The sequence below is a fragment of the Perognathus longimembris genome, chromosome 23 (assembly GCF_023159225.1).
Source record: "Perognathus longimembris pacificus isolate PPM17 chromosome 23, ASM2315922v1, whole genome shotgun sequence".
Lineage (NCBI taxonomy): Eukaryota > Metazoa > Chordata > Mammalia > Rodentia > Heteromyidae > Perognathus > Perognathus longimembris.
In genome coordinates, this window is record NC_063183.1 from 9,919,445 (window position 1) to 9,935,627 (window position 16,183).

Here is a 16,183-nt window from a genome sequence, read left to right on the forward strand (position 1 = left end):
TTTAATAATATTGTTTTCTTTTTTTTTGCCAGTCCTGTGCCTTGGACTCAGGGCCTGAGTGCTGTCCCTGGCTTCTTTTTGCTCAAGGCTAGCACTCTGCCACTTGAGCCACAGCGCCCTCTCTGGCCGTTTTCTATATATGTGGTGCTGGGGAATCGAACCCAGGGCTTCATGTATATGAGGCAAGCACTCTTGCCACTAGGCCATATTCCCAGCCCCTAATATTGTTTTCTTTCTCCTTTTTTCTTTTTTTTTTTTTTTTTGCCAGTCCTGGGACTTGAACTCAAGAGCCTGAGCACTGTCTCTAGCTTCTTTTTGCTCAAAGCTAACACTATCACTTGAGCCACAGCGCCACTTTCAGCCCTTTCTGTTTATGTGGTACTGAGGAATAGAACCCAGGGCTTCATGCGTGCAAGGAAAACACTCTACCACTGAGCCATATTCTCAGCCCCATAATTCTTAAATACTTATAATCAAAGCAAAAGATGGGAGAAACCAAGAACTCAACATATTTTAATATTTTCATTCCATTTAAAAGCCCAAGTGCCTTACACGTGACAATCACAGGTATCTTCTCAGTGAGAAAAATGTTCTCCCAACCCCTCTCAACTCCTTATTTTCAGAAGTATTCACTAATTTCCCAAGCTGACATAACTGTGAATGGCTGTGGGTTTCTACTGCTGGTGTCCTTCATAGGGCTGTGTTGCTACAACAACAGAACAATTACATTCATAAAGGGAAAGCTCGTGGCCTGGGTCACACTACCCACCTTCCTGGCACCAACCTCACCACCCTTATGTCCTGTAAACTCAAACACTCCTAAAAGTCGCCCTTTTACACCTTCACAAAGCAAGCTATAAAAAAGGAAAGAGGGACAAGATTCTTTAAAAACTGTTAAAAAAAAAAAACTTACCTCAGCAACAATATTGTTATTCTTGTCTTACATTCTCTGTTTTAGCACCTTTATTATGAACCTAAAAAAAATTAAAAGGAAAAATTACTTTTCACAGAAAGTCCACTACCTGCCCAGCAAGGGTAGTGAGACAATGTCTACGATAAATCGGAGCAAAACAGAAGTCCCCACAATGGGAGAGGTGGGAAGTAAAAAGACCAATGTATGATGAAAACTTCTGAACTGTCCAGGACGACAGAGTGGACTGTGACACTCATGGGGGTGGGGGGACATTGTGGCGGGTGGAGCACAGGCACAGAAGCCCAGCTCCCCCATGTAGCAGCAGGGTGGCGTCTGTTTCCCTCACACATGCAACAGTACCCAACAAGAGGATGCTGAGATGCTGAGGGTTACAGGAAACAGCCACATCAGCACTAAGACAGTTCTGGGAACATCATACGTGCTCAACAAATGTTTATTGATTTACTTTCAAATGGCCTCTTATATAATTAAAAAGCAAGCAAACAAACCTTTCTCTCACCACCTCTATCTCTATTATGTATGATACTCATCACTGCTATGATTGCAAAAGGCAGTTTTTGTCTTCAAGAGGCTAACAGGGCAATGGGTGAGATGAGAGCTACCCAGATTGAGAAGGTAAAGAGGCAAAGTCAATTCCTCATTCCCTTGTTCCGCAAATAAGGAACGTGAGTGCTGCTGGTGCCAGGCATTCTTTACTGTACAGCACACTCTCGCACATCGCAGTTTCCAGTCAATATACAAGTCCAAGTCAAGCTAGTCTAGGGGACAAGTACTGGCTTTTACTGGGTCAAGGGCAGTACTCAAGTGGCAGACTTAAGTAGAGTGTGCTGGTATCACTGGAAACACAGGGACTCTGGGAAATGCTAGGCAGCATCACTGTTAGGGGCAAGCAAGAGAGGAACAAGTAGTAAGGCCAGTAAGAAGGAGGGACCTTGAATGCCAGGCTGAGTTTGTTCTCTGTTTTCAAAATGCATTGATTATTTTATCTGCTCATACTGATTAAGAGCTTAGTTTTAACTTCAATTCTAATCAGTTTTTCTCCTTCTTTTAAAAGTGAGCAAGGTAACATGAAGTAGGAAAATGAAAGGAAACTGCACATGGTGACAGGAGAGACACGCAGAGGGTGGGTTCAGTGCTCTCTTTGAATCTTCCCCACATTCTTATAGAGGAACATTCTTACTATTGCTCCTTTTACACACTGGGAAACTGAGGCATAGAAAAAGGAAGTGTTATATTTTTAACATACTCTTGATCCCTCCCCCCCAAAAAAATAAACACCCAACTAGACAAGAGTTCTAAAATTCACGTGGAAAAATTTAAACAGCAAGAATTGCCAAGAAAAGAAAAAAGAACAAGGTAAAACCAGTTGTAAGGTATGTTATAAAAACAAAAATGTGGCATTGCTGTGTGAACTGAAAGACCAGTGGACTAGAACAGAGTCTGGACATGTACCTCAATCGCCCAGTTCACAAGACAGTCAAAGTGTACTCCAGACAGACTCTGAAACAAATGAATAAAGGTAAATGGTAGCTTGCTGTGCAGAAAAAAGATAAAGCTGAATCTACACACAACTCTGAATGCCAGAATAAATTCTCAGTGGACCAAAGATGTAAGTGTGAAAGTGAAACCACAGAAGTACTAAAAGAAAACCTGGGCAAACTCCAAAAATCTTGGAGGCCTTTGAGTGACTCAAACTTCAGACACCATAAACAATTAGTACAAACTACGTAAAACCTAAAGAAAAAATTGTAGAGGTTTCCATTCTGATGGTTTCGATTGTGAAGGCAAATGAAAACAAACTGATTAAAAACTGCAACTCTGATGACAAAGGGATAAGCTCTAATTTGTGTATTTCTAGAAACTGGTTAGGAAAAAAGCAATCTAAAAGAAAACTGGAGCACAAGCAGTTCAGAAAGAAGGAAAGGAAGATAGAAGGAAGACAGAGAAAGAAGGAAGGAAAGAAGAGAGAAAGAATGAACAAACTACAACTAGGCTTTAAACACATGACAAGATGCTCAGCCCAGCTCATCTTGTCACACACTGTGTTAGCATCTCTCACCCATCAGCTGATACAAACTGGAAGGCCGGCAAACATAGTGGGCTGGAGAGGCCGGAGAGAGGCAAGTACCCTCACATACCAGAGCTACCCTCTGCATCTAGGTGTCTGTATCCCCAGATTCAACAAACCTCAGATAGAAAAACGGTTCTAAGTCATATTTGTACTGAGCATATATGGACTCTTTGCTCTGCTCATCATTCCCTAAACAATATGATGTAACAACTATTTACAAAACATCTGCACTGCACTGGGTCTGGTAAGTAGTCTAAAGATCACTAAAGCATTTGGGACAATGTGAATAGGCTATGCAGAGACACTGTGCTGTTGTATAAGAGACTGGAGAATTATTAGATTGTGGTGTCCATGCTGGGGTCCTAGAGAAAGCCTCCACAGACATCTAGAGATTCAAAATCCTGCTATTCTCAAGGGCAAAGCATTTGCCAACATCAGACATGTGCTGCTTGCTGACCAAGGTCCATATGTACAGACACACCTGCACATGTAGGAACCATGTGCATACAAAGTTTTCACCGTGGTATCGCTCATGATGGGCACAACACAAATATCCACCAGTGAGGGCTGGTTAAGTAAACCTGGCACAATACAGACATTCAGTCTAAAAACACTTGCTACAAAATTATGCTATATACCTTCCATATACTGATATGAAAAGATCTCAAGCCAGGCGCTAGTGATTCACACCTGTCATCCTAGCTACTCAGGAGGCTGAGATCTGAGGATCATGGTTCCTAGCCAGCCTGGGCAGGACAGTTTTTGAGACTTTTATCTCCAATTAACCACAAGAAAACTCGAAGTGGCACTATGTCTCAACTGGTAGAGCACTAGCCTTGAGCTGAAGATCTACCTGACAGCACCCAGGCCCAGAACTCAACCCTACAACCAAAAAAACAAAAAAAAAACAACAACCCTGAAGTATGCTTTGTACCAGTTTAAATTTAGAACCACATAAATATTTAATCTAGATAAACACCTTTTTATTGACTCTTTCCTCTTTACTATTTCTCAGTTAGCTTCTTCCAAAAAGAATGTCTAAAACCCAGGAAAGTCCACAACTATCTATCTCCCAACTACCATTATTTGATCTTGTTTTCCTTTTGTGGTGGTACTAGGGTGTGAACTCAGGACTCATGCTTGTTAGGCATATACTCTACCTCAGAGCCACATTTACAGTACCAAAACACTTTTTAAACTTTTTTAAAGTACTTCACAGAAAGAAAAGAGAACTACCTATAATCAAAGAGTCAAAATTTAATGAACTTTAAGAATATTTTTCTCTGCAATTAGATTGGGTGGGCTGGCTCAAGGCTATAATTCTAACTACTCAGGAGGCAGAGATTGTGAGGACTGTGGTTCAAGGTCCTATCTCAACCTGCGGTAGTGATTCACACCTGTAATCTCAGCTAGGTGAGAGGCAGAGATAGGAGGGCTGCAGTCCCAAGACTGGCCTGGGCAAAAATTCATTACCCTCCCTGAAAATAACTAAAAAGGCTAAAGGGGGTTGAGGGCACAGCTTAAGTGGTAGAGGGTCTACCTGGCAAATATGAGGCCCTAAGTTCAAATTCAGGATTTCCAGGCAATTTCAGTGTGTCCATCATTACATGATATAATATTTTACCCCTCTACTATGCTAAGGCACGTGACTAACATTATTTTTTTTTTGGGGGGGGGGATACTGGTTGAACCCTGCCTGGACACTGTCCCTGAGATTTTGTGCTCAAGGCTAGTGCTCTAACCACTTGAGCCACCAATCCACTTCTGGCGCTTTTTTTGTAGTTAATTGGAGGTAAGAGTCTTATGACCTTCCCTGCCTAGGCTAGTTTTGAACTTCAGTCTTCAAATCTCAGCCTCCTGAGGAGCTAGGATGACAGATGTGAGCTGTCAGTGCCTGGCTACATTTATACTTTTAAAGAAGCCACTTAAAGCAGGAGGGTCAGGCTGGGAATGTGGCCTAGTGGCAAGAGTGCTTGCCTCATATACATGAAGCTCTGGGTTCAATTCCCCAGCACCACATATATAGAAAACGACCAGAAGTGGCAATGTGGCTCAAGTGGCAGAGTGCTAGCCTTGAGCAAAAAGAAGCCAGGGACAGTGCTCAGGCCCTGAGTCCAAGGCCCAGGACTGGCAAAAACAAAAAAAAAAAGCAGGAGGGTCCAGTGAGGACACTAGTTTTCTGTCCCTGGAGCAGCAGCAGCAGCAGCATCCACCACGATAACTTGCTATCATGCAAATTCTCAGGCTCCAGCCCAGACAGCCAAGTGATGAGCTCTAGAGTAGCAGGCTAGCAATCCTGACAACACAAGTCTGCAAGCCACAGGCCTGGTCTGGTGCCCTCTCACAGGTGTGCACACACCACCATCAGCATTTTGAAAAGCAATGATGAGGTCCACCTGGGGAAGGAGACGTGTAAGATGGTCTTCACCAGATTATATCCTGAGACCTGCTCTCAGGATCACATGTGCACAGGTTTCCGAAGAGAGTACAAAATAGCTACCCAACGAAGCTGTGTACATACACAGTAAGTGGTTTTGATGTTTCTTACTAAAGCAAGAGTAACTATGAAACACTGAAATTCAATTTAAGGATGTCCCGTTTAAGAAAAACCTTCCATTTTAAGTGGATTTACATGCCTTCAGGATGGAAAAAGAAAGCAAAACAAAGAGGTAAATAACACGAACTCATATAAATGCTTGGTTTTCCTGAGTAACTTAACTTCAGACTCATTAACCAGTGTGCTGGCCATGGAAAAGTGCACCAAGCAGGGTCTCCTTTAAACACTTAAAAAAAAATGGTTCTTAGATTTAGATTTATCTGAGTTGATTTACACAGGATAAAGAACTCTACGGAAATCTTCTGAATGATGAAAGCATTTAGATGGTGTACATCTTCATTTTGCAAGTCACCCTTTACAGAAAGTTGATGGTGTTAAAGTTACTCAATATGAGGACACTTTTTATACATGCCTTGTGTCACTGAATTTAAAATGCCACCACTTTTAACACACTGCTTTACACGCACCTCAGGAGGGAAAGTTGCCAAACAAATTGCCACTGTTTAGATGCCACTAGCTCAGATGTGTATCTTAAAAATGGACAAAACAGGACTGGGAATGTGGCTTAGTGGTAGAGTGCTTGCCTAGCATGCATGAAGCCCTGGGTTCAATTCCTCAGTACCACATAAACAGAAAAAGCCAATGTGGCGCTGTGGCTCAAGAGGTAGAATACTAGCCTTGAGCAAAAAGGAGCCAGGGACAGTACACAGGCCCTGAGTCCCAAGCCCCAGGACTGGCAAAAAAAGAAAAGAAAAAAGAACAAAACACCTGAACTGTAAATGAGATACAAATATGCTAGATTATTTTCATTTTAGTTAACATCTATGTGTCAAATGTAAAACTCCATAGAGACATGCATGCTTGGTCCATTCAACGGTGTACAGCCGTGACTTGAAAACTGGAATATTTCCAACATCTTTGTAATTCATATGTACTCAGTCCATTTAAAAACAAGTGGATGTTGTTTTATAAAATGATTTTAAAAAGTAGTATGGACCTACTTAACCCTGGGACAAGACACAGCTTGCTCAAAGTAGTAAAATTAATTCCTTTCAATTTGGATGACTTTCCAACTCAAAAGGATTCAATGTATCTTATCTCCTTTTAAATCTATCTCTATTTTTTCGGTCTTCACTTAGGTGTTAAGTTTCTTTAGCACCTTTCAAAAGGAAAAGGCAACAAACAATAAACATTCTACAGCAAGAAGCAACTTTTATCTAATTTTTTTAAAGGCCAAATAAACTTTCTGGCTACATTTAAGCAAGTTGAAGAAAGTAGTTATACTGTAGTTATAAAATGTCTCAGTTGAACTTTTTTTTTACTTTTTCTCTAAGTAGAATGACTAGCAGTTTTGGATAAAAAGATGATTTCTAATGAGTCAGACCAGGACTGTAAAAACAATGGTGGTGTGATTGTATCACAGCATCTCATGCGCTTGTCGGACCCTTTAGTTTTCACTCAGCACACCTGTGTTGTCCAACTTTGCTGAAGTGAATCAGTAAGCAGAAAAGGTGAAAGTGATCACACCAATTTGTATTTTAGTAAACCCGGATTGTTGCTGTTGATGGTGAAGTGATTTAAGTGCTTAGTTGTCAACATTCCTAACAAGGATACGCATCAGACAGACAAGTTTTCAGACAGGTGCCAACCTTACCTCTTATATGACATTCTAGAATCATTGATGAAGTGCCACTGTCCTGTCTTGAGCCTTTTTTTTTTCAAGTCATACACTTCAGAGAGTTTTTTTTTTTAAATAATTTCCCAACAAAAGCTGTTCATTTTTTCTGCCCTTTTCTTGTTATACTTGACAAGATCAATGTAGGTGGTTCTTTTAAGATGGCCTTTTCATTATGTAGCTCAGGCTGGCCTTGAACTTTCAATCCTCCAGCCTTTGCCTCCCAAGTGCTAGGACTGAAGATATGCACCACCATCTGGCATACAGGTTATTCTTTAGAGTGGCTCTCAAGGAGGCAGAACTGTTCTGAAGGAAAACTAGTTAGCAAAGAGAGAGGGATGTCACCAGCATTTAGAGTTTGGGGCTCAGGATCTAGAATGAACAAACATATGGAGGGATGAATCTGTATAATCGAAATTTGCCTGAGTCCCAAGAGTCTTTTGAATATCAGGTCAGATGAGGCCCGTTATGAATTAGCACTACTTTAGGACACAATACTGAAACGTTCTGCTTTTACCAAAGAGTATGGGAATACCCCCCCTTTCCTACCCCATTACGTGAGAGCAAGTAGAAAAGGAAAGTTTCCAAGAGAACCCAGAGCCCTAAGACCTATTTCTCATTTCCTGACACCAGGGTCCTATGACCTGGACATAACGCAGTAAGTGCATCTACCATTAGCACGTGTATCAATAGCATGAGACAGTACGCATAAATGAGATATATCACAGATCTCCCATTTCCATCTTGCCAACAATGGATTCTGAGTACAACAGGAATCCCGCATTGCCCTTGAGCATAGGGGTCCCTGAGTCTCTGGCGCGAAAGCCGTGTTACAGGGTAGAAATAAGGACAGTCTGTGGTACATCTTGGTGTTTCACGGCTCTCTGCAGGGACTCATTTATATGAGGCATGCAGTGGTTCGCAACAGTCCGACTTCATCTCTGCTCCATGACTGTGCACGAGGTGCAGGCACCAGCAGCCCGGTCCCCGCGGCGGCTAGCGCGGAAGGCGGGACTTCGGTGCCCCTGCCAGGCGCTGATCTTCAGCTGTGCGTGGAAGGGGTGCGGGGTGGGGGTGGGGGGAAAGGGTCCACTACTTAGGAAGCTCATTTCACAGGATCGCAAAGTGGGGTTTTAACCAGGAAGGGGGGGGGGGGAGGTTGAGCTTAAGCACTATGGTTCCAAAAATTGGAATCACGTGTTACAGGAGAAAAATAATAAGCTTTAAAAAAGTTCCCTTTGCCTAAGGCAAAAAATAAAAATAAAAAGCCTCGGAGGCCGTTCCACGTCCAGCGGGCCTGACACCCAGCCCTCGCGCCCCGCACCCTGCCCGGCGCCGTCCCGGCTCCCGCGCGGGGGTGACCGACGGGTCCTCAGTAGTGAGGGGAAGGCGGGGGGGGGGGGTGTCTTCCTGAGGCTGCCCCCAAAGAAGAACCGCGGAAAAAACTCTACCCCAGAAGCGACCCCGGGCGCACCCCGTTTCCCGGGCTCCCGGACACACCCTCTGCAGCCCCTCCGGGACCCCGGGGAAGGGGGTGCGGGCAGGGCTGGGGAGGACGCGGGAGCGGCGCGGGGCAGCTGCCCGCGGGCCGGGGAAGCCGCGCCCCGCCGCGTCCCCGCGCGGCGACTCCGGGCCGAGCGCCGCGGCTCCCCGTGCAGCCCCGGCGCCGCGCCGCAGCTCCGAGCGCCGGGACCCCCCACCCGCCCCCAGCAAAGCTCCGCAAGTCGCGCAGCGCCGTCCGGCAGCGCCCACCATGCCGCCCGGGGAAACTGAGGCAGGCCCGGGGTCGTCCCCGAGCGCGGGGACCCGCGGGGAGGGAAGCGGGAGGGGAGGGGGGGGACCCGGTCCCCGGCGGCCCGCGGCCCCGGCCGCCCCGCCCAGCCCCGCGCGGTCCCGGGACGGCGCGGACCGGGCTGCAGCGGTGGGACGGGCGGGGTGGCCTCGGAGGACGCGGGGCTGCCACCCGCCCCGCCGCCCCGCCGCCCCGCGGCCTCCGCTGTCCTCGCCCTCCTCAGCCCCCAACGGCCGCCACCGCCGCCCGCAGCTCAGCTCACCTCCCCGCCGCCGCCGCTAGCGCCGCCGCCGCCACCGCCGCCGCCGCGAGATCTCGCGAGACTTCTCTCCCTCCGCTCCCCCCCCCACCCCACCCCACCCCGCCTTCCCCGCGGCCGAGCGCTGCGGACGCGGACCCCGGCCTGCCGCTGGCTCCGCGCCCCGCGGACGCCGCCCACCCGGCCCCGGGTCAGGTCTGGACGTTTCGGCGGTCAGCTCCCCCGAGCCCCCTCCCGGCCTCCATTCTGCCTACCCAGCCCCGAGGCAGGGACGGGAGAGAACCCAGGTGCGAGGCGGCCGCCCGGCCCTCACCTGGCCGGCCGGGTGCGCATGCGCGCGCCCGGGGCCCGCACCCCCCCAACCCGAGGCTCCGCGCCGGCGAGCAGCACCGCGGCGGGCCGGGTGCTGAACCTAGTTCCTTTCCTCCACGTGACGGCCCTCAAGACGTGGGTCCTGCCGTCCTCGCCCCTGAAGAGAGGGAAACAGGAAGCTTGGCAAGGTTAGGTGACTGGTCTCATCCTTGTTACCAGCCGGTGGCGTTGGGGTCACCGGGATGCCCCATGTCCGACCCCCCCACGGCAGCCCAGTCCCGCAGGCCCCGTCCTTCCCGGCCAGGGCTCTGCACCTCCACTCCACGCGCCCATCCTCAGAAGGTGACTGGAGGAGGTCATGTGCTACCACCCCCCCACCCCCGTCTTAAAGGAGGGGGCATTTAATTTAATGGTATTGTGCTTTATTGTGACAATAAAATACATCTCCCTCATTACGTGAGCTTCACACACACACACACACACACACACACACGCCATGCCAGGTCCTGTGCAGGGTCCCGCAGATGATGTGACAAACACTGTTCTGGCACCTTCTTTGCCTGCTGGCATTTTGCTGGTAGAATTCCCATTGTAGTAGCTCACAGGACATAACCACAATGTATATGAGGTTAGGAAGTAGATAGGTGTGACTTTTCCCCAAGTTAACATGATTATTATTATCAACCAAGAAAAGCTAACATTTATTGTGGGTATGTCACAGTGACTACCAATATTCTCCCAATCCCAGAGATGAAGCAAATACCTTTTTTCTTTTTTCCTTCCTGTTTTCTCCCTCCTCCCTTCCCCTCCCCTCCCCCCTCTCTCTTTCATGAACTTTGCCCCTTCAAACCTTGATCCTCAGATCTCAGCTTTCTAAGTAGCTAGGATTACAGCAAATACTTTGTGTACATGAAGAGACCGAATGTAGCCAGGAGCTGGTGACCCATGCTTGTAATCCTAGCTACTCAGGAGGCTGAACTCTGAGGATCACAGTTCCAAACAAGCCTGGGTAGGAAAGTCCAAGAGATGCTTCTCTTCAATTAACCCCCAGAAAACCAGAAGTGATGCTGTCACTTTCTGTGGGAGAGTATTAGCCTCACTAGCAAAGATGGGGACCGCTTAGGCCCCAAGTCCAAACCCCAAGAGCAAAGGAAGAAAAAAAAAGACAGAATTTGGGTCTGAGTTTCAGTCCAGATTCCAGCACTGCCTTGTGAGGCCACCTTGTTCTTCAGGGGAGGGTGAGCTAGGTCACTGGCTGGGCCAGCTGCTGTAAAACAAGAACTTTGAGGGTTCTACTTTATCCTTCAACCTGCATCAGGCTCTGCCTGCAGGAATCTAGCATATCTGGAAAAGTCAAGTCTAGGTTAGCAAAGACTGGCCACCGACCCCTCCACGCCTGTCCACTCCTGCTCTATGTAGGCCAGAGCAATGAGAGCCCTGGAGGGACACAGGCCACTCTGTCCACCAGGTGAGCAAGGAGGAGAGGGGAGGGAGGAAGATCACACCAAATGGGCAGCTAAGATGTCAAGACACTGGTGCAGGTGCTGGCCATGCCTAGTTCATTCCATCCAACAATGCAGGCGTTCTCCTGAGAAACAGAACCAGTAGGATATAGATATCAGAGAGGATTTATCACCGCAGCTAAGCCCAAGTCTGAAATCTGTAATACAGCTCAGTGCAAGTCCAAAGGCATGAGGACCAGTTAGCCAAAGGGTATAACTCTCACTCCAAGGATGAAGACCTGATCAGGGGAGGGAAGAGAACCATGGGTACAAATATCAGAGCCTGTGCATCAGAGAACCTGGAGTTCTGATGTAGGAGGCTGGTGTTGGGTTCAAGATTTGCCTTTCTTCCTCTTCCTTCCATTCTGGTTTTCAAGTTTTTCCTCCTTACTTGGTCACCTGACTCAAACTGCACTCTTTTCCAAACATGCCCAGAAATATCACAATGCTAGCTTTTTGGGTATCACTTAACCCAGTCAAGTTGATACCTCAAACTAACCATCATAAAACCCAAGTAGAAATTATGTGTGTTCCCCCCCCCACCCCCACATCACAGTACAGATGAGGAAATCAAGGACCTAAGTGACGAGAAGACTTGACATAGTGAAGTGGCTGACTTGGAATGCTTCTCCCAGGTCAATCTGTAAGCCCACAAATTACTATCTCGGTTCACCCCAAAAGTCTATGGTTTGTAAAACAGAAAAGCTAAAGATGCCCCGGAGTGAAGATCACAGTCTAAGGTAGGAAGCCAGACAAAGGTGTGTAAAGAATCAGGCCTGGTGATACAGACCCAGTACTCCAGCATCTGAGAAGCTATGGAGGAAAAACCAAACAAACATTCAAGGCTAGCCTGGGCTACATAGTGAAACCCCAAAACTAGAAAGGATGTGAACAATAAGCACACAGAAACACCAGAGAGAACCAAACAGAGAGCCAAATAGGAGCAGAAGAGTATTTTAGGCAATGTATGAGTCCCCAGATGTCTGCCCTTCCCTGCTGGCCAACCCAAGCCCACTATGGAAGCTTCTGTCTCTACCCAAGTACTTGGCCTGGGATAGACAGCCTTGTCGTGGACAGCTATCACATCTGTAGTCTGTCTTCCTGGATGACCCCAGAGTAGACAGCAAAAGGTGCACTGTTGGGCCCCAAGGGCTCATGCCTGTCACTCTAGCTACCCAAGAGGCTGAGATCTGAGGATCCTGGTTTGTGGCCCGCCCAGACAGAAAAGTCCATGACAATCTTTTTTTTTTTTTTTTTTTTTGCCAGTCCTGGGCCTTGGACTCAGAGCCTGAGCACTGTCCCTGGCTTCTTTTTTTTTTTTTTTGCTCAAGGCTAGCACTCTGCCACTTGAGCCACAGCACCACTTCTGGACATTTTCTGTCTATGTAGTGCTGGGGAATTGAACCTAGGGCTTCATGTATACGAGGCAAGCACTCTTGCCACTAGGCCATATCCCCAGCCCTCCATGACAATCTTATGTCTACTTAACCACCAAAAAACAGGAAGTAGAGCTGTGACTCCAGTGGTAGAGCACTAGTCTTGATCAGAAGGGGGGAGGGTGGGGAGGAAGATGAGGGGGGGAAGGCGGAGGGGGAGGAAGAAGAGGACTCTCATGGTAATGCAAGGGCTGTATCCCCTGCTGCTCAGGTCCCTTGGAGGCCAGATCCTGCTCCACTGATGGGGCTGCTGGCAGAAGCGGCCTGCTTTGGGGACAGTGGTTGCTGAGCCAGGCTCCTGCTGAAGAGGCCGCCCAGTGCTGACGGCAGCAGTGGGGGCAGCCCCTGGCACCCAGCACTTGAGGGCCGCAAAGGCAGGGTGGTGGTTAGTTCAGCCAACCCAGTCGCAAGTGTGGTTTGGGGCATTTTTCCTAGAAGCTTAGCCACATTTTTTCTTCTTCTTCACCCTTTCCAATGATCTTATGGGATACCTAACATTCTCGATAACACTCCATTTTCTGCTCAAAGCAGCAAGCATTTCTACCCCCAGACACTGGCCCCTTGTGGACCTCATCCAGTTGATGCCAGAGAGGGGGTGGGGGAAGAGGGAGGGAGAGAGAGAGGCAAAGAGAAGAGACAGCCCCAGTTAGGTGCTGGTGGCTCACACCTGTAGTCCTAACAACTCAGGAAGTTAAGATCTGAGGATCACCATTCCAAGCCAGGAAAGTCTGAAACTCTTTATCTCCAATTAACCACTAAAAAGCCAAAAATGGAGCTCAAGTGGTAGAGTGCCAGACTTGAGCAAAAAAGCTCAGGGACAGCACACAGGCCTTGAGTTCAAGCTCCAGGATTGGCACAGAGGAGAGAGATGGGGGGGGGGCGGAGGGAAGGCGGGAGGGAGGGAGGGAGGGAGGGAGGGAGAGACAGACAGACAGAGAGAGAGAGAGAGAGAGAGAGAGAGAGAGAGAGAGAGAGAGAGAGAGAGAGAGAGAGAGAGAGCCAGCCCCAGGAAGTCAGCATCTCTCTATGCAACAAATGAAGCTTTACCCACAGCTGATGGAAACTGATCTTCAGGTAGGGCCTGCATGGCAGAGAATAGAGAAGCCAAAAGATCCTGGGTCCTCAGTATCACCATGTCACTGGGCTGAGCCCAGACCCACAGAGCCCTGGACAGTCCCTCCCCTGAGCTAATGCATGTGGTTTAACCAACTTCCCTTGGCCTCCTGTTCCTTAAAGCCCAAATATTTAGACAGATGCAAGAGGAAGGCAGCAATTTATAGGGAATGAGCCTGCATCATTCCTGTTGTGCCCAGGGCTGACCCAACTCCTGTGCAGCCTTCATGGCCTCTCCCTGTCCCCTATCTGTCCTACCTGGCTCCAAGAACTTTACTCTAGACCAGGAATCCTTCCTCTCTGCCCCTCCATAGAGGATGCTCTTTGATGCATGTAAAGTGGTCTCTTGTCAGCTCACACATATGGTAAGCGACAGAGCTGCAGGTCTGGAGGCTGCCCAGATTCCAGGCTTCTAACCACTAAGTTGAATGCCATGCACCATCCAGCCTCATTATGGACAAAATTGGGGGGGGGGTTGCTTTGAGCCAAACAAATCAAATTTAGCTCCATATTTGCTCTCTGGCCTTGAACACTCTTCTGAAGTCTCCCTGTGAAATGCAGTTGGCCATGCCAACGTTGCCGAGTCTGGGGGCATTGTCGGTGCTGTCTAATGGCTTCAGGCACTTTGTGGTCAACTTTGTCTGGCTAGTGATGATGTAAGTGAAGAGAGCACATGTCCCTCCTGTCCCTTAGGAGTCCCACCAGTGGGTGGTCCATCAAGCAAGGCAGAAGGCCCAGGCACAAGATGTGGGTGCCCTATTCAATAGTGCTCGGGCCCATCTATCATGAACGTAATGGGGGTACAACACATACTTTGTGATGTGAAGCCATTCAGATTGGGGTAAGGTGGGGGATGGGATCATAACATGCATTAGCTTTTCCTGGCTGATTCAGCCTTTGCTCCCTATCTGAGGGTCATATATTTGTGCATTCCACCAACTAAGGATGAAAAAATAAACAAAAAAACCCACATTTTTTTTTTTTTTTTGGCCAGTCCTGGGCCTTGGACTCAGGGCCTGAGCACTGTCCCTGGCTTCTTCCCGCTCAAGGCTAGCACTCTGCCACTTGAGCCACAGCGCCGCTTCTGGCCGTTTTCTGTATATGTGGTGCTGGGGAATCGAACCTAGGGCCTCGTGTATCCGAGGCAGGCACTCTTGCCACTAGGCTATATCCCCAGCCCCCACATTTTTTTTTGTCATGGACTAAGATTGAGCCCAGGGCCTCAGACTTGAGCCATGCCCCCGGTCATGTCTCTTTTCAGTTTGTTATTCAGGTAGGGTCTCATGCTTTACTTTTCTCAGGTGGGCCTCTGATCACTAGCCCCTTAGCTCTGACCCAGGAGTAGCTGGGACCACTGGTATTACAACCATGCCCAGCTTGTTTCTTGAGACAGAGTACAGCTAACTTTTGCCTGAGTTGGCCTTGATCCATGATCCTCCAATCTCTGTCTCCCCAGGAGTTGGGATTACAGAAGTGAGCTTCCATACCTGGCCTTAATCATGTTTTTTAAATGACATCTGTATTGAACACGTACAGACATTTTCTCATCATTATTCCCTAATAATTAATAACTAGTTACATAGCATTTACGTTAACCTGGATAGTAAATAATTTAGAGATGGCTTAGAGTATATGGAAGTATATTCATAGGTTATTATGCAATGACAATGCCGTTTATATAAAGGAGTTATGCATCTGTGGATTTTGGAATTTGAAATGGAGGGGTCACAGACACAGAAGGAGGGGTATACACACACGATCATTTCTTTGATCACTGACTCAAATACTGCTGTGCTCAGCTGGCAAAATGAACAACGTGGGCAGCAGCCCTCAAGCTGTAACCCACTCCCACCCCGCCCCCATTACTCTGATGCCCTCACAAGTCCAAGACACCTGTATAGCTATGACCCCACTCTGTGAAGGTTGAGTAGAATATAGTCTCCATTTTTTATTTTGGCACTACCAGGATCTGAACCAGGATCTGGTGCTTGCTAGACAAGCATTCGACTACTTGAGCCACTACCCTAACCCTTTCTACCTCTGTTATTATTTTTTTCTTTTTTGAATAGAGTTTTGCTTTTCTCATCCAGGTTGGATTGGACTGTGCTCCTCCTATTTGCACTGCTGTATAGCTGATCTGAGATATGTGAGCTGGGGGCCTCGGCCTTCTTTCTCTGAGTCATGTGACTAGCATCAGGCATATTTGTGCTAAAGCATCAGCTATGGCCACCTGAATGCTTGGCTCAGCTAAACCAGAGCTGTAGAGCTTATAAAGATGCCCCTTCCAACAAGAACACATTGTGTATGTGGTATTTACTAAAAAATGTGCAGAAGTCTCAGTCTTCGGAACGCGGAATGGTTCTTTGCCTCCCTGAACCTCAGTTTCTCAGATGTCCAAGTAAACCAAGGAGATGGGCACAGTGGCTCATGCTTGTAATCCCAGTTCCTCAAGAGGCTGAGATCTGAGGATTACCATGTAAAACCAACAACCTGGGCAGGAAAGTCCAGGAGACTTGTCTCCAATTATACCAA

General features: G+C 47.8%; 1 protein-coding gene across 1 annotated transcript in view; it reads right to left on the reverse strand.

Annotated features, from left to right (window-relative positions):
• Mrtfb (myocardin related transcription factor B) overlaps positions 1–9,330 on the reverse strand; it is a 124,588-nt gene extending 115,258 nt beyond the window's left edge. The window contains exons 1-2 of the mRNA XM_048333130.1: positions 9,292–9,330; positions 914–974 (exon numbers count right to left, since the gene is read on the reverse strand). The gene's annotated coding sequence lies outside the window, so the exon portion shown is untranslated. The remainder of the gene's footprint in view (positions 1–913; positions 975–9,291) is intronic.
• Positions 9,331–16,183: the final 6,853 nt, after the last annotated feature.